The following is a 24,486-nucleotide window of genomic DNA, read 5'->3' as shown; positions in this document are numbered from 1 at the left end:
TCCCAGATCTGTTCCCATTTACTCCTCTGGCAAATTCAGGCTATCCTCAAGACTTAGGTGAGGCATCAGTGCCTCGACTTCACAGACGGAGTTAGGGTCAGGGAAATCTCCCAAACTTTACTACTCAGAGTGTGTGCTCTGTGGAATGCTGGCGGCCGCATCACCTGGGGGTTCATAGAAATGCAGAATCTTCAGCCCCAATCAAATCTCAAATGAATCAAATCTTCATTTGAGCAGGATGCTCAGGTATTTCAGTTGCACATTGAAGTTTGAACAGCAATGCCCTAGAGCACCAGATGCATGCTTAATTATAACATATATTGTGTTGTAACTTTTTCTGGAATGATCAGCATCCTCCACCAGGTTGCAGTCTGAGGTTAGAGGCTATCTGCTTTATCTGTGCGTTCACAATGCCTAGGAACTTAGTTGTTATTTAACACATGTGCCTAATGAGACAAAAAGACATGTTTCTAGCGAAAAGGGCTTGGCCTAGATACAGATTTTGAAGTGAAGTGTGCATGCATGGGAAGTGGCTGGGATTGACTAGAGAAATTATGTATAGCAACAAGAAAAGAGAGTTCTGATCATAAACAATGTTGACATTTAGGAAGAAGGTGGTACTGGAACAAAAACAAGGGGCTGCTATTGAAGTAGATGGAGAAGGGATCAGAAATATTGAAGACGAGCCACAGTGACAGTAAGGAGAAATGCTCAAGAAGGAAGGGATGTTCAATAATAGAAAAAACCTCAGGTCACTGACATTCAATGATGCTTAAAGTTTTGGGTTTGCAATGAATTGGAAGGCCTCAGACAGCTTAACGGGGCTTTCATTGTAGTTGCCTGTGAAGAAGAGTGCTTGTCATGAGCCAGAAAGTGAATAGCGGGTGATGGGGTGACACTTGGCAATGTAGGGCATGAGGAATTAGAATCCTAGTTTGAAGGGCAGTGGAGGGTCTAAGCAAGGATTTTCTTAGAAAGCAGAAATACATGTTTTCTCTATTGGATTATAAGCCCCTTACATCTGTGCCCCCGTCTTAACGGTCTTTATTTATTCAAGATGCCCCTTTGGTAATCCATTATCTGTAGGAACCCACTATCTGTGTTTTAACTTGTAATGGATTGAATGAAAGATCCAGGGAGCCAAAATAAGTAGGATTATAGGGAAGAAAGAAGTCCAAAAACAAGTGAGCAGTTAAATGACTCATTCAAAATTAGGTAAGAGGCCATTTCAGGGAGATGGCTCCTCTATGTAACTGGGGCCCAGAGTAGGGCAAAGCAAGTAAGGCACTTGCCTCAGGCACCCCCCTTACATTTGGCGCCCAAATCACTGCCTCACCCCAGCAAGGCTCTGTGAAGTCCAACTAACTGAAATGGTTTTCTTTGAGGTGACTGGGTTGCATATCATTTGGACAGTTGACTTTTTGCAAGTGTCTCAGAAATTCAGTTCTTTCCTCGTTAGTATTCTACATCCTCTTAGCTCCAAATCGAGTATTTATTTCATGCTATCTCATTTTTTATCATGAGAAGATAAATTTTATGACAGAACTTTTCCAGAAGAAATTAACTACAGAAATAACCAGCAATTTTTAGTATATCTGCATCAGGGAACAAGGCCATGTTATCTCCAATTAACTAACGATGAGCTTCTTTTGTTAAGCCGTGTAATGAGTAATTTAGAGCTTTTAGTCTATCTTGGGAGGATAAAATGTTCCATGATGTGCAGAGTAGGCTTGCTCCTAAGAGACAAATTTAGAAAACTGTTCAATTTCATGATAAAGGCTATGTTTACACTAGGGGGGAAAAGTTGAATATTTGGAAAATGTGTGCAGCATTGAGATGGAATTTCTTCAGTTGTATTGCATGCTTCATTTTTCTCTAAACCCCAATTTAGCTTTGATTACTATAAAAACAAAGCAGCAGGTTACAGAGGTTTTCAAGGAGTTTTAAAACCTGAGGGAAAATATTGTACTATTTCTGGCAAATGTAGGCATTGCACACTTCTTTGATCATGAAGAGAGAAATAAATCTCAGAAAGGTGTTTTTAGCAATTTCCGAGAACATATTTCCCTGAAAAACATCAACAACAAAATTCCTATTAAGTAAAGAAGAACATAATGGTTTTTTTTTCTCCCTCAAAAAAATGTGACCTTAAGGCCAATGTGGTCACATGGCTTGAAAGTACTTTAAGAAATTAAGATCTCATCTCTCATCTGTTTAAATATTTAAAGGTGTTGTTTTGCAACCCAGCCATACTTTTTTATTTGTATCATTATGATGTTATCCTTGATCACTGTTATGTAGTCTATGTACAGAAATGGAGGATTCTTCTAAAAGCTTGCCATTATTAGTTTATTCATATGCCAGCAAAGAAGAAGCTGTACAGAAATGGATGTGAGGGGCAAGAGATTGCTGGGAGGGCATTTGAAAGAAAGATTGGATAGGAAAACTATAGCTTCATGGAGAAAACTGGTTGTAACCGTGAGTGTTCGCCTGATGGATCTGGCTTTCTGAGGAGATCATGAACCTATGTATAAAAGGGATGGGAAAAGAGAAACAAGGTGGAGGGATGGTGTGTGGGCTCTGTCAGGAAGTGGGAGGGCCCATCAGCAAACAGCAGTCTGGCCACGTGTTCCTGACAGGCAAAACAGGAGTCATGGTCACTGACTTTCGGCTCCAGCAACCTTTAGCACATGCATCAAATGTCAGAGAATAACTTTGCAATTTAATTTACCTGTGGTAATTCCGTCTCCCCTATTCTGAATTGGATGAAAAGGCTCACTTACCAAGATAGTAAATAATGTAATGGTGTCGATAGTCTGGTAGTGATACTGTTGGCCAAAAGAGGACGAGAAGACTATGATTGATGGAAGAGTAACTCTCAGCAGGAAAGAGATATAGGTAGAGAGAAAAACAGGAGGAAACTTATATAAAAGGGTGATGCAGGGAGAGATTAGGAGTGACTGGGAGCAAGCCTGTAGCATCAAGGCAAGTCTCAATGGCTGAGGGAGCAGCACAGGAAGCAGAAGAATCAACACAGCATCCTCCATGAGATAGGGAGGTTGAGGGGTCTCCTGGGGGACAGTGTGAGTGCCTGCAAAGGAAACACTGTCAGTAGACATCACAGCTCAGTAGATCTTATAAATTATGGTAACATCAATTTCTACATCCTAGTAAAATCTAGACTCCTTCCAGTGGCCCACCAGGTTCTCCATGTTCTGGCCCCATGTGGTAGGCAGACTTTAAAGATGGCCCCTGATGATCCCCACCTCCTGATAGTCATAGCCTTGTGTCAGCCTGACCTTTTGAGTGTGGGTTGTGACACTTCCTTCCCAGAAAATTAGAGTACAGCAAAGGTGATGGGATGACACATCTCTGGTTGGGTTGCAAAAGACTTTGGCTCTGTCTTGTTAGAAGGACCTCCCTTGCTGGCTTAGGTAGAGGAAGCTGCCATGCTGGAGAGGCCCGTGTGATGTGGGACTCAGATGGCCTTCCATGAATAGCAGCCAGGAACTGAGGTCCAGATCCACAGCCCTAAGGGGACAGATTCTACCCACAACCTCATGAACGTTCTTCCCTAGTCAAGCCATCAGATGACATCACAGCCCTTGAGACACTCTGAATCAGAGGATGCAGTTAAGCCATGCTCAGACTCCTGACCCACAGAAACTGAGATTATAAATATATGTTATTTTAAGTCTCTAAGATTATGGTAATTTGTTACACAGCAATAGACAATATAGTTTTGTTTATGGTCAGTTTCTCCTCCAACCCTACTAGATATAAACTAGTAAAAGAAAAAGAGAGAGAGAGCTTTTTGTCTGTTTTTTCCCCCACCAATGCATTTATTGACCCTATAATCATGCCTGACACACAGTATTTGTCCAATGTACTTGTTGAATGAATCAACATGTATTTGGGGATAACACAGTTAAGCCATACCTAAAAATGTTCATACTTGAGTGAATTTTGTCATTATTAGAATGTATATATACATATAATATTAGTTTAAACACCTAAATATCAACATATGGATCCAAATACACACACATACACGTGTATCACAAATACATGCATATAAATTGAATGTGAACACAAACCATTTCATTGTGCACATGAAAGAACAAGTGCAACAGAGGCATTATTCAGGAACTCAGTTGGCATTTCATTTTTCATTGTCCTGTTTTTCACATCATTATGGTCTCTGTTTCCAGAGGGGAGCTATGCCGATGGAAGCCTGATGAGTGGATGTTGAAACTACTTACCCTTCAAAGGCAGTGCCTTCAAAACCCAGGCTATCCATCTTGGTGTTTAAATGCCTTTCCATGAAATAGCTCTCTGTGGCACTTCTCCTCTCATTCTTTGTATTCTTCAGCTGCAGAATTTCTCTTTGTTTTTATGATTTCTATCCCTCTGTTAAATTTCTCATTTTGTTTGTATATTGTGTTCCTGATTTCATTGAATTTTCTGTGCTTTCTTGTAGTTGACGGAGCTTCCTTACAACAACTATTTTGAATTCTTTACTGGGCAAATCACAGACCTCCATTTCTTTGGGGTCTCTTACTGGAAAATTACTGTGTTCTTTGGTGGTGCCATGTTTCCTTGATTTTTCATGTTCCTCAGAGTGTTGCACGGCTATCTTTACATTTGAAGAAGCAGTCAATCTCCACCAGTCTTTACTGGCTGGCTTTGGAAGAGAGATAGCTTCTATCAGTCCTGCTAGAGATGCTGAGGCTTTCTCAGACCTTTTCTGTGGATATGCCTACCCCGTACTTCCTATTCCTTTTTAGGGAATTCTAAGATTGTATGCCTTCTCTTGACCCTGCGAAGCCAGGCTGGGTGCTGACAGCCTATTTTAGCTCTCCGGGTGGTGCTGAATGCTCAAGTTCGTGTGCTGTCTTTCAGTCCCACAGAGTTGGGCCAGCTTTCTGTGTGTGCTTATTAGCCTTCTGCGAAGTCTCACCCTGGCACCGTCGGGTGCACACAGGGAGCTACCGTGATGTGGGTGTGTGGGTGAGGTGTACCCATGGGATACCCCTGGGCCAGCTGGAGAAAGTGATACATGAAGTGCCCCGGTGGCTCATTTGCAGGCTTTCTGATAGCATCTGTGAAGTGGTTAGTAGGGTCTACATCCCTTCGATGCCCTTTGAGAGCCCCAGCCCCTGCTTACCTGGCAGGGGGATAGTGTCATCCAGGAGCCCTGCCTGCTGTGCTGTCATCTGCTCCCTGCTCCCCACTCATGCAGCTCATCTCAGCACCCTTGGTGGGGCAAGAAAGAAGTGGGCCTCGGGCGCCTGGGTGGCTCAGTTGGTTAAGCGACTGCCTTCAGCTCAGGTCATGATCCTGGAGTCCCGGGATTGAGTCCCGCATCGGGCTCCCTGCTCGGCAGGGAGTCTGCTTCTCCTTCTGACCCTCCCCCCTCTCGTGCTCTCTCTTCCATTCTCTCTCTCAAATAAATAAATAAAATCTTAAAAAAAAAAAGAAATGGGCCTCTTTGGCAGTGTTCTGCACAGCTGAGGAGGCTGGGTGCTCACTCACATGCTCTCCTTTCCCCCCTGGGAGAAATCACAGGCCAAGAAGGCCTCCTTTGGCATAAGCTGGATGATGTGGGTAAAGTCAAACTGTCCCTCCCACACTCTTCATTGTCTGACCTTGGATGTTTTTTTTCTTTTTCTTCAGTGGTGTGCTGGAACTTCTCCGCTGGACTCCCGGACCTCTAAAGGTACTCTCATCCGAAAGATTGTCAGAGTCGGTGTTCCTTTTAGGGAAGGTGGCAGGAAACTCCTATTCTGCCATTTTGCTGACATCATTCTCTCTTGTTTTTCTTATCTGCATTTATGAGTTTAGATTCTGATTTTCTATTGACTATTTACACCTGATTTTAGCATGTTTGGGCCAAGGTCTTCTCTTTTCATGTCCTAACCAGGACTAGGCACATTTTTTTTTCTGTAAAAGGCCAGATAGTACATATTTTCAACTTTGTGGGCCATATGGTTTCTGTCCCAATTACTTCATTCAAACATGAAGGCAGCCACATCTGTAAGATGTTAGCTCTTGGGTGTAGTTGCATTCTAGTAACACTTTATTTACAAGAAGAAGTGGAGGGCTGCATTTGGCCTACGGGCCATGGTCTACTGACCCTTGCCCAAATTTGTGGCATGTTCCCTGGCCTGGTTAGCTCCCCACCACCCCACTTAGGTAGAAGGATATGTCTAAAAAGAGCATTATAACTATTTGCTTTGGGTTGTGGTAATTTACCAGGGAGACTACTGGGGAAGTATAAAATATAGACACGTCGTGGTTCATATCATGCCTCATGACTTCATAGCTGTAGGACTGTCTGTGCATTAATTAATCCCTCAGTGTGCACACATTGATGCTGATATTGTTAATCATAAACAGTATTTTTCTAGTATGTTTTCTGGTGAAGGAGTTGGGCAGGAGCCAAAGGGGATAGGTTTGAAGCTGACTGTGCAATCTTCCTAGGAATGAAAATTCAGGGTTGAACAGAAGATGAAGAAAAGAGAGCATCTGGTGTTTGAAAGGACAGATTCTGTTGAGTTGATATTCAAATCCCCCATCATAGCTCTGGCTATCTCTTTTGAAAATCATTGATTAAAAATGTTTGAGAGAAAATGCCATTGTTTCTCTTGCCTTTGTGTTCTGTTAATTTCATAGTTCTGGGTCTTGCCCTGAAATATCCTTCATCAGTATTTGCCCATTTGCAGAGGGTTTCATGTCTTATTCCTCTGTGAGGCTGATTTGAAATGACTCCAGACATTCTGTGACCATCAACTGCCCATTTTTCTTTTCAACTAGATTACCTGGAACTGTTTTCAAACTGTACAGCAGGTCAGCTTCCAATTTCTAGCTGTCCTTGGAAGTCTTAATTATTCATTGACATTTGTGGAATTTGTAGCTTGATCTTTAATTATCTTTCCATTATGATGACATGTTAGATGGCTTCTCGGTAATCTTTTCCAAATAAGTGAATAATTAGTTTTCTCTGATTGTGGAGGTACTAATAGAGTATGGAAGCTGTATTTGTGTGGTGGAAATCTGGCTTTGCAGTTAGAGGGTCCTGTGGTTGAATTTGTAGCTCTGCCTTCACGCTGTGATCTTGGCCCCATTGCTTAATCCCTCTGAAGATAAAATCATGCATGGAAAAAATGGGACTAATAACTCCTTCCTTTTGGGATAGCTTTAAGAGTAGGAACTAATGTAAATAAAGCTACTCACACAATGCACAGAATACTTGCTCACCAAATGGAAAGTAGTACTAAAATAAGAAAATATGAGTGGAATTATAAGAAAACATACATTAGTATAATGTGCTGAAAATTCTTGATATTGTTAAACAAAAATGGTTCAGTATGGCCATTAAATTAAGAATTACGTTGAGGGATTCAGTTGGTTAAGCGGCCGACTCTTGATTTCGACTCAGGTCATGATCTCAGAGTCCTGGGATCGAGCTCTGCGTCAGGCTTCACACTCAGCCGGGAGTCTGCTTGAGATTCTCTCTCTCTGCACTCCTCTTGCTTGCATACTCTCTCTAACAGATAAATCTTAAAAAAAAAAAATTACATTGAAAGCAACATTTTAGTTCATGCTAATGAGACAGCGTGGAGTATAAGGTAGGAAAATATAAATAACTATAATTGTCCATTATTTCTAATTTGCATTAACCAGTCATCAGTTGTCTTTTCAGTAGGTTTGTGCTTACTAAGAACAGTAACAAACTTTATTACCTTGATTCCATTCTGTGCTCAACTTTGGCTAAGTCCCGAGGAGTAGAACTCTTGCTCCAAGTGGGACAGAGCGGGGTTCCTGCTGGAATACCCGTCTGTCATGAATAGTTAGCCTTTGAGCACATGAAAGGCAGGTCCTTTTCCCAGCATGTGAGGGCAGCTTGCATAATGCTTTAAGGTGACTACACAAGAGCAGTTATAGGGGAAAATTACCTAAATTCCCTGAGTTTTAATTTTGTCATCTGTGCAACAAGAAGGTGTGGTGCTTTGGGCCTCTGAAATCTTTTGTCAGCTCTAATATTCTGTAATTCCAAGGCATTTCTACTGCTAGAATCAGAAGCGTTGGATTTTTCTCCCCAAGTGCCCATTTCAAGACTCAAACCAAATTTCATGCTTGCTGAGACAAGGCCTAGAATATCTGACCTATTTACCCATCTCCCTGCTGTTATTTCAGCTGATAGCTGCAATTATTCAGATAGTGCTAATTCATCACAAATATTCTTTGACTAAAGTCATGCTAGTATTAATTTCCCAACCATTTGAGATGGTTTAAAATACTGTAGGCTAGGGTGCATTCATTAAGTACTATAATTGCATTTAGATCAGTCACTGTTTGTCTTTTCTCCTATTTTCAATAGAAAACAAAGAGTTCTCTCTCCACTCTGTCCTCCTTCCTTGTGCCTTCTTTAAGATCTCAGTCTGGCAGCTGCAGAATCCGTATGGCAGCCTGTTTCTGATTCCTGCAGCTGCTAGCTGTGTGCTTCCCAAAGCTCTGGACTATGAACTTAATCCAAGATCTTTGTTGTTTCCATAGCAACCGGGACAGCCACAGGTCCCGGCATTTTGGAAAATGAGTGAGTGGATATGTATGTTATATAATAGATCTGTGTGTTTTTGAAAGCATTCATTCTATTTTTTTTTTTTTAAGATTTTATTTATTTAGGGACACCTGAGTGACACAGTCACACCTGAGTGACACAGTCAGTTGGGCGGCCTGGGCAGCCCACTCTTGGTTTCGTCTGGGGTCGTGATCTCATTGTTGTGAGATTGAGCCCATGTTGGCATTCACACCCAGTGCAGAGTCTGCTTGAGATTTTCTCTCTCCCTCTGGCCCCTCCTGCTCATGCTCCCTCTCTCTCTGTCAAATAAATAAAACCTTTTTAAATAAATAAATAAAATCTGATTTACTTATTTATTTGAGGGAGAGAGATAGAGCATGCATGCTAGGGGAGGGGCAGAGGGAGAGGGAGAGAGAAAATCTCAAGCCGACTCCCCAGTGAGTGCGGAGCCCAACGTGGGGCTCGATCTCTCCACCCTGAGATCATGACCTGTGCCAAAACTGAGAGTTGGATGCTTAACCACCTGAGCCACCCAGGTGCCCCCTGGAAACATTTATTCTGAATTCTTGAAAATCACATAAAATATCAGCATATCAAGAGGACTTGGTTTTGGGAGACAGTCAAGGAATCAGTTAATAAATGGGATATTTCCATTCTCCCATGAATTTCTTTTTAGTATAAGCCACATTGAACACGAGCAAAGTATACCTATGAATTTTGTCCAGTTTTATTCTTCTAACTCCCTAGTGTTTAAAGATGGGCCGTATAGTTGTGGAAGATAAAGAATTTTCCACCTACTTCTCGCTGATTATTGTGAATGACCTGTTGAAGCCTTTGTGCCTATCAGTGTTAATGCTTCTTCCTGCATTCTGACTATGGTTTGTGCTGGTTTGGAACTTTCTATCCATCCCTGCTTTTGGATTATGAATAAACAGTCAACATTACTGAGGTTTTCATACCCATTTTTTAGACAATTTCATATCAAGTAGAAACTATTTAATAGGTTATTTCATATTTAGAGGAAACTCTCCAGAATTATGATACACGTGTTTATGGCAGGAGACTTGATTTGGGTTGTACTGACATTTTCTGGATGCAATCTGTGTGCCAGGCTCTGTCTGCTAAGGCCACTGCTTTTTTTTTTTTTTTTTAAAGATTTTATTTATTTATTTGACAGAGAGACACACAGTGAGAGAGGGAACACAAGCAGGGGGAGTGGGAGAGGGAGAAGTCGGCTTCCCGCCGAGCAGGGAGCCCGATGCGGGGCTCGATCCCAGGACCCTGAGATCATGACCTGAGCCGAAGGCAGATGCTTAGTGACTGAGCCACTCAGGTGCCCCAAGGCCACTGCCTTGTAATCTCCTAACCCTCCCACCCTGTGAACCAGGCAGGGCTGATTGTCAGCCGATGTCTCTTGGTGCGGCTTACTATGGTCTATGGCCGATGTGAGTTGTCGGTGACCCTTTTCATTCATTGGTAGTCACACCAGGCTGGTAGTTAAATATTTTGAATATCACACTTGGAAAGAGTTATTAATATCCGTCTGTTTTAGAATCTAAAGAAACATGCAAATTTATAGAAAATACTCTTGTAGAAAGGTATCTTTTCATAAATGACTACTAAACTATTTAGATTCACCTTTTAAATTCATTTAGCTGTGGTGTTTCAGTTACACATTTTTTTTTTTAAAGATTTATTTATTCATTTGAGAGAGCGAGAATGAGAGAGAGTACATGAGAGAGGGGAGGGTCAGAGGGAGAAGCAGACTCCCCACTGAGCAGGGAGCCCGATGCGGGACTCGATCCCGGGACTCCAGGATCATGACCTGAGCCGAAGGCAGTCGCTTAACCAACTGAGCCACCCAGGTGCCCTAACTATTACTATTTTTTTTTTAAGATTTTATTTATTTATTTGAGAGAGAGAGAGAGAGCACATGAGAGGGGGGAGGGTCAGAGGGAGAAGCAGACTCCCCGCCGAGCAGGGAGCCCGATGCGGGACTCGATCCCAGGACTCCAGGATCATGACCTGAGCCGAAGGCAGTTGCTTAACCAACTGAGCCACCCAGGCGCCTCAGTTACACATTTTTAGAGCCATACTGCGTAAAGAATTTATGTACCTTTTACCTCTATATCCAACATTTAAAGACAATGGTGTTTCTGTATTTTCACATGAATACAACCCACAGACTACCTACTGGGGAATATATACATTTTTCTCTTTTTTCTTCATTATCGTGTGTGGTTACATTTAGAAGCAATTTAAGAAGATTTGTGACAAGACAAGTGAGCAAGATTTTGTGCTATTGACCAAATGTCCATGTGAGGATGTGCTGTAATAGTAACAGATGGGTAATCTATACGTTCAGACTCATGGAGTTTATTCTATTCTCCAAAGAAATTGGGCCGAGATGTTTGCCACAACCCCATTTGCTGAAATGCTGAAATGCAAGCTGATGAGTACAGTTAGAGAACATAAACTGATCCTCTGATTTAAAGGAAGAATGGACTCCATTGTCTCATTGAGAACATATGCATTGTGCTTCCATTTATACATTTATATTTTGGTTTGATCATTTTATTTTAAAAAAGAACAATAGGACTTGGAGAGTTCTTGCCAGCCACTTTCTCCATGCCTGACAAGTGGATAAAAATATGTAATAAATCCAATTGCTCTGAGATGGAAAAGAATGTGCAAATCATTAGTATTTTTAGAAAATCATTATACTTTAAACTCCTCACATGCCTTTGTCAAGTGAATACAATTCACAGTTTTTGGTGGAACTGTATTTAAGATGGAATCTATAAAAAATGTCCAAAATGGCTAGTTACTTGCTCTCAGATTATAAAAGTAAGGTTTATATACTAAACATAAAATTACCCTAAAACCTTTAATACTAAATTTAAAACCTTTAGCATAGTCTTGTAATGTATGGTTGTCATTTACAATGTATGCAGATCCTTTTCCTATCTGCCATTTCTTTTTTTTTTTTTTTTAAAGATTTTATTTATTTATTTGAGAGAGAGAATGAGAGACAGAGAGCATGAGAGGGAGGAGGGTCAGAGGGAGAAGCAGACTCCCTGCCGAGCAGGGAGCCCGATGCGGGACTCGATCCCGGGACTCCAGGATCATGACCTGAGCCGAAGGCAGTCGCTTAACCAACTGAGCCACCCAGGCGCCCTCCCATCTGCCATTTCTTATCACTGAGGAGTGGGAAATGCAGCCTGGCATTTGACTCTGGAAATTAACAATTCAGAAAACTCAAGGGGGAATCGTACTTAGAAATAAAATATTCATTTATGTTTTTATTGCTCATTACCTTAAACTGTTCCCTTTGATGCATCATGTTAACGTGATGATTAGTGACTCTAGTTAGCCTTTCCTATAAAAGAGGAAGAAAAAAGTAAATTTGTGGTGAAGTTTAGCACCGAAGAGATATCTGTTCTTTACCCTCCCCACATTTACTGACTCCCTCAAGTGGGAAGAAATTGAGGAATCAAAGGATACACTTTGGGGAGAAAAGCAATTGCTGAAATGTGTATATGTAGACTTATTTGCATATATATTTTATTTTGGAATGGGACTATCAGGAAATTATATGCTGCTATAAGTGACCTACAGAGAGCGTTTCTTCTGCGCAATACCCAGTACCCCTCGAGGAAGTGGGTGTTAATAGTCAACACGAGGAAAGTAAAGTGTGTTGAAGGATAGGAGTGCATCACAGATAGGTGAAAGCGGGCAGATAGGGAAACATAGTTAGTGGGAAAATTGAGGCCCTCAGTAGCGACATTAGAAAGCACAGTCAAGAACTTTTCAGTCATAAGGGGACTAGGCAGAGACAGAAGCTGATGTGCCCTGCTGTGGTCACTGGGGAGTGAGTCTGTCCGAAGGAGGGAAAGTAATGGAGGGGGTAAAGCCTGATCAGGACTCTGGACTGCTATCAGTCCATCCTCAGTAAGTCCAGGATAATACGTTCAAGGGCTATTTTATGTTCAAGTCTATTGCAAACCTGAAATGGCTTTGCTTAGTGGATTTCTGTTTTGGTTTTCCAAAAACATATTTTGATTTTTTTACTGACAACAGAAAATTCTCTCAAGTTCTTTGTTGTTTTTTTTTTTTTAATCGTTATAAGAACACTTAACATGAGATCTACCCTCAACACATTTTAAGTGCACAATACAGTATTGTTAACTATAGGGCACAATGTGGTAAGGCAGATCTCTAGAACTTACTCATTTTATAGAACTGAAACTCTATGCCCATTGAAGAACAACTGCCCATTTTCCTTCTCCCCCAGCCCCCGGCAGCCTCCGGCAGCCCCTGGCAGCCCCCATTCTACTCACTGCTTCTATGTGTTTGATTACCCTAGGTTCTTCTTATAAGCAGAATCATGCAATATTTGTACTTTTGTGAATGGCTTATTTCATTTAGCATAATGTCCTTCCGGTTTATTTTTGTTGTCACAAATGGCAGGATTTCCTTCTTTCTTAAAGGCTGAATAATATCTGTTGTATGTGTATATCACATTTTCTTTCTTTAAAGAAGATTTTATTATTTATTTATTTATTTATTTATTTATTTATATTTATTTATTTATATTTATTTATTTATAATATATATATTTATATATATATTTATATATATATAATATATATATTTATATATATATTATATATTTATTATATTTATTTTGACACAGAGAGAGAGAGAGTACAAGCAGGGGGAGTGTTAGGCAGAGGGAGAGGGAGAAGCAGTCTCCCTGCTGAGCAAGGAGCGTAACACAGGGCTGAGCCAAAGGCAGATGCTTAACCACCTGAGCCACCCAGGCGCCCCTATATCACATTTTCTTTACCCATGCATCTATTGGTGGGCATTTAGGTTTTTTCTGTTTCCTGCCTTCTATATCATGTTGCGGTGAACACAGGAGTATAGATATTTCTTTGATACCTGGATTTCAGTTCTTTTGGATATAGAACCCAGAAGTTGGTGTTTTGGATATAGACTCAGAGTGGGATTGCTCAATCATATGGCAGTTCTTTGTAAAAAATGTAAAGTAACTTCCATATTGTTTTCCACCGTGGCTGTAGCATTTCACATTTCCATCAGCAGTGCACAGGGTTCCCATTTCTCCGCATCTTTGCCAACACTTACTATCTTTTGTTGTTTTGATAATAGATATCCTAACAGGTGTGAGGTGGTATCTGTCTGTGGTTTTGATTTTTATTTTCCTGATGGTGTCATGTTGAGTACCTTTTCATATTACCTGTTGATAATTTATATGTCTTCTTCAGAGAAATGCGTATGCAAGTTCTTTGCCCACTTTAAAATCAGGTTATTTTTTTTAAAGTAAAAAATAAAATAAAATTAAGTTTTTTATTCTGGAGTTGTAGGAATTTCTTTTATAGTTTAGATATTAACCCCGTATCAAATAGGTGGTTTGGAAATACTTTCTCTCAATTCACTAAGTCGTCTTTTTACTTTTTTCGTTTTTTTCCTTTGCTATGCAAGAAGCTTTTTACTTTTATGTAGTTCTTCTTTTCTATTTTTGCTTCTGTTGCTTGTGGTTTTCATGTCATATTCAGGAAATCATTGCCTCCATATAGACTCATCGAGTCACTGCACTGTGTACCTGAAACTAAAGTAATGTTGTGTGTCAACTATAGTTCAGTTAAAAAAAAAAAATCAGGGTGCCTGGGTGGCTCAGTTGGTTAAGTGACTGCCTTCGGCTCAGATCGTGATCCTGGAGTCCCTGGATCAAGTCCCGCATCGGGCTCCCTGCTCGGCAGGGAGTCTGCTTCTCCCTCTGGCCCCCCCCTCTCATGTGTGCTCTCTCTCATTCTCTCTCTCTCAAAGAAATAAATAAAATCTTTAAAAAAAAAAAATCATTGCCTAAACCAGTGCCATGAAGCTTTATCCCTGTTTTCTTCCAGGAGTTTTATAATTTCAGACCTTACATTTAAGTCCTTAATCCATTCTGAGGACGAGTTTTTGTGAGTAGTGTGTGATGGGGATCTAATTTAATTTATTTACATGTGGCTATCCAGTTTTTCCCAGCACCATTTTTTGAAGACATCTCTCAGGTTTTTCAAGCGGATACATAGAAGTAATTATAACACTAAGGCTCTTACCTCCTGAGTAGACTGGCTGTGTTATGGTGTTGCTGTCTGAACGGTGTGCTGGGAAGCGCCTGTCTCTGGGGGCATACACACATACGTAGATAAATCACACACACAGCACACATACACACTCTCAAGGCAGCCTGTCATATATCTTCTAGCTACTATTACAACCATATAGCATTACCTCCAAAACCATACACTTTTTTCTTCCTTGCAAAAGATCAAATTTTCCCCCTCTTTTTTTTAATACATGCTAGCATTCACTAAGTCTGAGGGTTTTTCTTTACTGTATAATGGGATAAGGAAGCACATACTCTTTCATTTCTTTGCTGTGCCATTCTGTCCAAAACAGAGAGACACTTTGTGTTGAGGATTTTTATGCTAATAACTTTAGGGATTTAAAAAAATTGATAAAACATTAGAGAATATACAGTTTCCAGTCTCTTTTAAAATGTCATCAATTCTTACTTTCTTTGGGGTTTCTTAGGATTCCTTTTTTGGAATGCTTTATGGAAATAGTCAGCTTTGCAATTTTATTATTGAGAGGTTATAGTTCCTCAAGTGTACTTTTCCTTCTGGCTCTTCTTTAGTTGTAATTAAAGAATAAATATACACAGATGAACAAAACTATCTCAGTATTTCAAACGGGCAGTTTATATCTCTGGACCCCAGGCTAGGTCATTCCTTTGTGGTGGTCATTAGGTCATAGATATTCTGGTTTTCCTCTGTTTCTGGGCACTAGGTAAGATTTTGGGCATGGCCTTGTGACACAATTTGGCCAATGAAATTGATTGGAAAAAACATGACTCACTTCTGGGGTACTTCAGGCCAGTGCATGATTCATAATGTTTCTTTCTTTCTACCTAGACGATCATAAAGATACCTGCTATTTTAGAGTCTCCATCAACCTGGGTCCTCAAGTGACCTTAATGAGTGGAGCCCTCTGTGTTGGTCAGGGAACATGAGTAAAAAGCAAAGTCTTGTATGTAATCATTAGAATTTTAGGGTTACTTGTTACTCAGCATAACTTAGCTAACCTGACTGATACATCAATCTATGGCAACTCTCTGTCCTTCTGGAGGATGCTGTAACGTGCCTCTCAGATCCCCTTCAGAACCGAGGCACTCATTTCCACACCTTTTGGGAATGTTGACAGAGATTGCTCCTGACTTGACTCCTTGCATGCAAATTTCCATCCCAGGGTACATCTCCTCAGCAAGCTGAACTAAGAAAGTCCCATATAGGAATCATCAAATTTGTTCATAATTTTCACATTGCCTCATGGTAAAAACACTGTGTAAGGAAAAGCTGACTTTACATAATATACTAAATAATCACATTGATCTTATATCAGTTAAGATGAAGCTTTGTGGTGCACAATTTAAGTGAGAACAGTTTTCTTTATCTAAACGATGCCATCACGTAGCGTTGGACGCTTTGGCTCTTGGTTGAGCCACTGTAACAAACCAGGTTAAGTGGTGGTATTACGTCAGTACTGACCAAGCTGCTCTGTAAATGGAGCTCAAAAGAAAAAGATTTAAAACCTAGCATGAGGAGGGTTTTGGGTGTGATGCAAAGAAGGATTTTCCAGTGGACATGGATCATGAACCTTTGCATTGCTCATGAACCTTTATCAGTGCTCTTGAAATCACATTTTTTGGGAGCATTCAAACTTAGGGAAAAATCATCTGTCCTGCTGCATGCAGTACCTTTGGAAAACAAAGAAAAGACCTTAATGAGTGGCCTTCTGAGGATAACTCCAGAATTAGAATATCAGTTTAAAGGTAACATGTTCATTTTGACATATTCTGTAGGAATGGATTTCGGCTTAAAGCAATGGGAAGCACTTCCCCTTGAAATGGCTTCCAGCTACAGTTCCTACAATGACTCCTCTCTGCTTCTCGCCCTATTACCTCTGAAAACCAATAGCTAACCTAACACCATAAGTTGTGAGCAGTTTCCTCTAATTTCACCTGATAGAACTAGCTAGAACGCCACATGTCTGTTGGTTCACATGGAAGTAGGTGTAAAGATCTTTCTTTCTTTTGCTACTTCCTGTCTCCCAGGTCAGAAAAGCAGAGCCTCCAAAGCAAAGACTGACTTATACCTTTCAAAAATAGCTGCTGTAAAGTCTCAGACTTTTGTTTGGAAATTGGACCTCAGAAACATTTGCAGGAAGAGGATTGGATGGGAGCTGGTGGTTGCATGCAGTATCCTGGGATGGATAACCACCATACATAGAACAGGAAAACCCCTGGAGGGTATAGTTGTTCATAGATTCCTTTGGTACAGAGTATGGATACGGCAGTGGTGGAAACCCAGAAGATCTCATTTCAGGAGAGCAGGCAAGTGATAAATTAATGTTTGCTATCCATTAAGATTCAGACTAGGAGATATGTTTAGCAGTCAGTTGATCTCAATATAAATAAAAGAATGGAATTTGAAAAATAGTCCAAATGAATCTAGAGTGAAGATGAGTGTAATCCATTTGGGGACAGAAGCCACAAATGGGTAAGTCTCTTTTATATAAGCAAATAAGAGCAAAACAAAGCAAAGCAAACAGAGCCTAGGGGAGAAGCTGTAGAATTAAAAGTAATATCATCCTGAAAACGCAGAAGGAGAGTGAGTTTCTAATATTAAGCAAATCGAGAAATATGAAAGAATTCTAGGAAACTGTTTGGAATACAAAATATGATGCAAGGCAACAAGCCAGAGAATGAAGCCCTAAGAGGAAAATAGGGTAAGATGAAAAACCAAAGAGTAACATGAGGAAAACAAGATGGCTAAGATAGGAAAGGAATGCAAGGAAGTTAAAGATGCAAAAGCAGAATAAAAATGGGCATCAGAGGCAGTTAGGATTGCTTTGAGGGGAAAAAAGAAAAAAGATATAATTGAAAATTTCCTGTAGCTTAAAAAAAAGTACTCCTAAGAAAATGGGTTGACAATTTATGTGCTTAAGAAGAAAAAAAATTATCTATAACGCATGAAGAATTCAGTGAATTTCCATCAATATATGCAACCCAGTATCCTTCTTTCCTTCTTCTTCTTCTTCTTCTTTTTTTTTTTTTTTTTTTTTTTTTGTAGGCTCCATGCCCAACATGGAGCCCAATGTGGGGCTTAAACTCACGATCCTGATATCAAGACCTGAGCTGAGATCTACTCAGATGCTTAACCAACTGAGCCACCAAGGTGCCCCCTTCCTTCCTTTTTTAGGTGCAATAGCCCTTCATTTATTTTGGGAGCTCTCCTACCTTGGGTTGCCAAAGCTGAGGTCGAGTCAGATGCTTAATCAACTGAGCCACCAAGGTGCCCCCCTCCGGGTTGCCAATCAAATGAAACTGTCACTCAGTGCAAAATTGACCTTGGGATTCAAGCTCATCTATTATGATACCCATCCTCTGAACAGAGCTGAGCACATGACCCAAGCCAGACCAATGACATTCCTGTAAGGACCTTCTGTCAGGCTATCAGGACAAAGACCTTTGTGTGTGACGATAATTTGTGTCTGGAGTTGCCGACAGCCATCTTTATTTCTATGTAGAAAACTTACTTGGGAATAAAGATAATATTAAAGAGGATAGAAGAGGGATAGGATGACAGTCTCAGTGATGTGGAATGACCCTGAGTGTAGCTGCCCTTGGGTCTTTCAGTATATGAGTCAATATTTCTTTCTCAATTATATTAAGTGAATTGGGTTTTTGTTGCTTGTAACTGAAATAAGCTCATATAATCTCAGTCCTTCCTCTGAAAAAATATGTTATCAGAAGATAATAGAGAAGCACCTACAGATTTTCAAGAAAAAAAAATGTTTGTAATTTAGGAATGTTATACCAAGCTAAGTTGACTTTTCCAAGTGTAAATTCTGGGGAAAAGACATTCTTAGATAAATAGGGATTCAGAATATATGGCACCTGAGAATTTGTCCTAAACAAATGCTTGATGTCTTAGTCCAGTTTATGGGCATTGATTCAAATCGCAGAACCTGATTTGGTTCACAGATCTGGTTGACCAGCTGCCTCCCATCTACTTCAAGAAGACTTGGATTACCTGCTGTGCCCAAAGCTCCCTCTGAGAAGGTCAGAGGTGGTCGTCCTTGTTATAACATGAGTCTGTATCACCAGAGTTGCTTAAACCAAGGATGGAGGATTTACCCAGGTGGAACAATGGGTGCTTGATTTACACCCCTGCCCACAGTCAGCCCTCAGCTGGGTAAAAATGGGCTTACTATGAGATAGTGTCAAGAAATCTGAATATGATCTATTCAGAAACAGTTGGCACACAGAGGTACCCAGAGAAAGCTCTATACTGATTGAAACCACCTTTTTCTTTAAGCTTTTATCATTCTTATTTTTTCTTTTAGTTTTTTAAAAATTAAATTATCATGGAAGTCCAACATGCGGAGATATTTTGCAATATTTCTAAGTGTAGAAATAACTTCAATTTACAATAAACACATATTATTTACAAAGTTATACCTGTTGATTTATAAAATTTATGCCATTTTGAATAAGCCATATAATCATCATACTTAGAAATTTTCATGCACATATATGGAAATATCCATAGCTAAGATTAACTACATCCAAACACTAACACTGTGATCTCTATTTTTCTACTTTTGGTATTTTTCCAATTTCTACAAAATTGTGCTTAAAAAAAAAAAGTTTTTTAAAAGATAGTCAGCTAAAGATGAGAAATGTCCACCCAGATAATACCTGACAATACTCAGTTTAGGAGCAGACCTGGATTTCTAGCCATGTGACCTGTTAGGAGTGGGCCTGGCTTTGTCTTTCTGTCTTGAGAGGATCAAGGAAATAGGGATGTCTTGGCATAGAGATGTGCATTGGGCTTTGCCAAAAGTGAAAGTCCTCCTTGTGATGTTTCTGCTGATCAGTGAGAAGAAGCTGCCATTCTTCTTTAATTACTTTGCTATCTCAGCACTGTGTGTGGATGGTGTATAATTACCCAACCAAATGGATGAGTGATTATGATCTTTTCCTACACTATTCTAAGTTTAGTTATCATCATGGAAATCCAACACATTGGGGATATTTTGCAATATTTCTAAGTGTAAAAATAACCTCAATTAACTAAGAACTGTTTGAATATTTACACACTTTCGTGATCCTATATGACTTGTTTGTGATCCAAATAGTAGGTCAGAGCCTTACCCTCAAGCTAAGGAAATTGATGTAATTGGGATGGCAGACTGATATAAATTATCTAGTGTAGCATCAGTCACACAAATGTATATGTAGTTGAATTGTATAGCTTCTTTGAAGCTCTGGACAGTATAGAAGCGTGGAGGGAGCAATATGACAAAGCTACATGTGAAACTCAAATACCAGTAAATGGAGTTAGAGAAGAAAGAGTTGCCCATGCGGATGTGCATGTTGCATTCACCTCAGGGACTCTTCCTGTGCAGGCAAAGTCCATGCCCACATGTATGTTGCTATTTTGTACTAATCCAGATTAGTACAATCGGGGCATCGGCAGTTCCTGTCGTGTGGCTGAGGTAGAAGAGGTCATATTTACCCAGGTCTGAATGGATGGATGAGACACCTCCTATCATGGGTCCTTGTGCTTCTTCCTTTCTACACAGTGAACACCCAAGATCAGATTTAGTGAATCAGAAAATTAAAAGAAAAATCAGTTTTTTGGCCGATGAGCATTTCAAATGTTATAATTTTTTAATGGATTTGATGATCTTTGCACAATTACTAATAGCTAAAATCCTAAGGATCCAAGGAAGATGAAATTCTTCCTATCTTCAAATTGATTAAAAAAATACACATGCAGATCCTAAGTCATACCTTTCAAAGCTTTGTATTGTGAATACAATGATGCTTATAAGTCATTAAAAAGATTTCGTGAATAAAATAATTTTTATTGATCAATAATTGTTTAGTCATACAAACTGTATCAATAAGGCAATAGAAAAAACTACTCCATTGGGCTTATGAAATGAAAATATGGTTTAATTGATTTTTGGTCTCCCCTTCAGTATTGCTTTTTCCAACACTTAAGTGTAGACATTCTCTAAGGAATTGCCTTTCCATCGTTCACTTCTCTTTGCTCAGTTTATTGTTTGATGGACTTGGCCAACCCAAGTTTCACATATCTTGATTGATTCCCCAGTTTTTGCCAGTAATTAATAAGTTCCACATGTCTGTATAAAATATTATAGCATGCCCATTTGTTGTCTAGGTATGGAGGAGACAGCAGTGAGCAGGACAGAAGAGATGACTGCCACCATGATGGAAGACAAAATAGACCTTGCTTTTGGGGGATGGATAAGGGCGGGAACATGAGGGGGCTTCTGAGGTGTTGGCAATATTCTGCTTCTTGGCAAGATGTTTGTTACATAGGAACATTCACTTAGTGAAAATTCATTAGGTTGTATACATAAAAAAACACAAAAAACAACCACCTTTCCACTGCAGTTTAATATACAGAAAATGCACATACCCAATATGGCTATTTGATGAATTTTCACAAATGGAAGACAGTTGTGGAACCAGCATCTAAATGAAGAAATGGAACCTTACTGACACCCAAGAAGCACCTCTTTTACTCCTTTCCTGTCACTAACTTCCATTCTGCTTTCAAAAACTATAGATTGTGTTTCTTTTTGCACTTTGTTTATCATGTGGTATGTTCTCTTTTGTATCTTGACTTCTTACATTCAGTAAAGGTGGGTTTTTTTTGTGTGTGTGTGTATACAACCTAATGAATTTTCACTAAGTGAATGCTCCCATGTAACAAATGTACAGAATGTAACATGGTTTTTTGTTGAACTTACATCAGCATATCTCATGGGTATATTCCTAGGAATGAAATAGGGTACGTTATAGGCTATGAATGTGTTCAATTTATTTGATGGTGCCCAATGGTTTTCCAAAATGATGCAACAATTTATACTCCCAGGATCATACTAGTGTTGTTGCACATCCTTTCCAACAGTTGGTGGTGTCTGTCTCTTGAGTTTTAGCCATTGTGGTATGTGTAAGCTGCATACTTTTATACTTTCCATTATATATGTTATTCTTCAAAAAAGAGTTTGCTTAAATCAATAACCTCAGATTTTCATCCTTCTTGTAAAACCATAATCTTCTTTTTCTCTAATAATGCCTCACCATCATTCTTGACTTCCAGGCTCTACCCATAGAACTGTTTGTTTCACTCATCTCATGCTCTCTCTCTCCTTATATAAATTAAATAAAATCTTATTAGGTCTATTTCCAGTGCATTTCTCAAAGTCCACAGGAGCAAGGATCAACTTTTTCTGAGGGCTCATGGAATGTTTCAAAGAGAAGAGACCCTTGAGTTATACCGCAAAGGACAAATAGGGCTGCCACATAGGCACCAACATTCAGTGACCAGCATTGGAGCCCATGAGAGAGACTAAAACTAAAATGCACGTTGCCTTGACAACCAAGGGAGTAAACAGTTTCCAAAAGATGGAAATGGCCAGTGGTGTCAAGTATTGTGGAAAGGTCAAGTAAAACAAGGACCAAAAGCAAGCCGTGGTTTTGACAAAAGCAATCTCCATGGTGTGCTTGAGATTGATTAACCTTACCACTTAATCAAGTGGAATTTTGAAATGGCAAATGTAGAGAGAAGGAAACATTGATTAAAAAATTTAACTAGAGGGGTGCCTGGATGGCTCAGTTGGTTGGACATTCGACTCTTGGTTTTGACTTAGGTCATAATCTCAGGGTTGTGAGATCTAGCCCTGCATGGAGTCTGCTTGAGGATTCTGTCCCTCTGTCCCTCCTCCCACTCTCACATGCACTCTCTCTCTCTCTCAAATAAATACATCTTTTTTTTTTTTTAAGATTTTTATTATTTATTATTGAGAGAGAGAGAATGATAGAGAGAGAGCATGAGAGGGAGGAGGGTCAGAGGGAGAAGCAGGCTCCCTGCTCAGCAGGGAGCCTGATGCGGGACTCAATCCTGGGACTCCAGGATCATGACCTGAGCTGAAGGCAGTCGCTTAACCAACTGAGCCACCCAGGCGCCCAATAAATACATCTTTAAAAACAATTTTGACTAGCATTCTAGGGAGGAGGCAGAATCCATATAAACACCACATTTTCCGTATCCATTCGTCTATTGATAGGCACTTAGGTTACTTCCATGTCTTGGCTATTGCAAATAATGCTGTTTTAATGTGTTTTCATTTTCCCTGGGTAAATGCCCAATAGTGGAATTGTTGGATTATATGGAATTTCTATTTTTCATTTTTTGAGGAACCTCCATACTATTTTCTGCAGTGGCTGCAGCAGTTTACATTCTCACCAACAGTGCACAAGGGTTCCTTTTTTTCTCCACATCCTTACCAACACTTGTTTCCTGTCTTCTTGATTTTAGCAATTCTAACAGATGTGAGGGTGATATCTCATTGTGGTTTTGATTTGCATTTCCCTGATGATGAGTGATGTTGAGCATCTTTTCATGTGTCTGTTCATGTGTCATATTTCCTAAGAGACATATGTAGAAAAATGTTGCTTTGGTTGGTGTCAGAGAAATTACCGCTTATGTTCTCCTCTAACATTTTTATGGTTTCGGGTCTCACGTTTAGGTCTTTAAACCATTTTGAGTTTATTTTTGTGTATGGTATTAAGAAATAGTACATTTCATAAGTAATTATTGATATATATGTATTTATTGTCATTTTATTATTTGTTTTGTGGTTATTTATGAGGATCTGCTCTGATCCTGTCTTGTCTTTCATGTTTTGCTGACTTTATTTAGTGATATATTTGGATTTCTTTCTCTTTATTCTTTACATATTAGTGGTTTTTGATATATGGTTACCATTAGGTTTGCATATAAGATCTACATGTAGCAGTCTATATTAAGTTGAGTTAATTTTGAACCCATTCTTTATTCTTCTTCTTCCCATGTTTTAGGTATATGTTAGTATATGTTATTATATTTTATATCCTTTTATTTTGTGAGTTCCTTGACTGATTTTTTTTATAGAAATACTCATTTTTACTGCTTTTGTGTTTCCTTCATTTATACTGTCACTTTTGTTCTCTCCTTTCCACTCAAAGAATCTCCTTTAATATATTTTGCAGGACTGGTTTAGTGGTCATGAACTCATTTAGCTTTTGTTTGTCTGGAAAACTTTTTTTTTTTTTGCCTGGGAAACTGTATCTCTCCTTCTGTTCTGAATGACAGCCTTGCTGGGTAGAGTATTATTGGTTGCAATTTTTTTTTTTTCTTCATTTCAGCACTTCAACTATATCATGCCACTCTCTTCTGGGTAGCAAAGTTTCTGTTGAAAAATCTGCTAGCCTTATGGCATTTCCATTGTAAATTACTGTCTTCTTTTGTCTTGCTGCTCTAAAATTTTTTTGTTTATCACTGTATTTTTCATCTTAATTACAATATGTCCTGGAGTGGATCTGCTTTTGTTGACTTTGATAGGAGTTCTCTGTGCCTCCTGGAGCTGGATGTCTGTTTCCTTCTCCAGACTAGGGATGTTTTCAGCTGTTATTTCTTCAAATACATTTTCTGCCCCCTTTTCTCTTTCTTCTTCTTCTGGGACTCCTGTAATATCAATGTTATTACATTTGATGGAGTCACTGATTTCCCCAAGTCTATTCTCGTTTTTCTAAAAAAATATTTAATTTATTTATTTATTTGACAGGGAGAGAGAGAGAGCGCACATACACATAGGCAGAGCAGCAGGCAGAGGGAGAAGCAGGCTCCCCACTGAGCAGAGAACCCGACATGGGGCTCGATCCCAGGACCCTGGGATCTTGACCTGAGCTG

The 24,486-nt window shown here is 39.6% G+C and overlaps 1 long non-coding RNA gene across 2 annotated transcripts in view; it reads left to right on the top strand.

Annotated features, from left to right (window-relative positions):
* Positions 1-24,486, top strand: part of LOC118026694 — a 298,428-nt gene that overhangs the window by 230,868 nt on the left and 43,074 nt on the right. The window contains exon 4 of one of the 2 annotated variants that reach the window (XR_004683654.1): positions 5,677-5,719. This is a non-coding gene — a long non-coding RNA (uncharacterized LOC118026694). Of the gene's footprint in view, positions 1-5,676; positions 7,160-24,486 lie in introns of those variants that run through there. The other variant, XR_004683653.1, reaches the window with a different exon arrangement.

Source organism: Mirounga leonina, unplaced genomic scaffold, assembly GCF_011800145.1.
Source record: "Mirounga leonina isolate KUSES-001 unplaced genomic scaffold, KU_Mleo_1.0 Mir_268, whole genome shotgun sequence".
NCBI lineage: Eukaryota > Metazoa > Chordata > Mammalia > Carnivora > Phocidae > Mirounga > Mirounga leonina.
The sequence above is the reverse complement of the archived record's forward strand: the minus strand, read 5'-3'. Positions and strand labels throughout refer to the sequence as shown.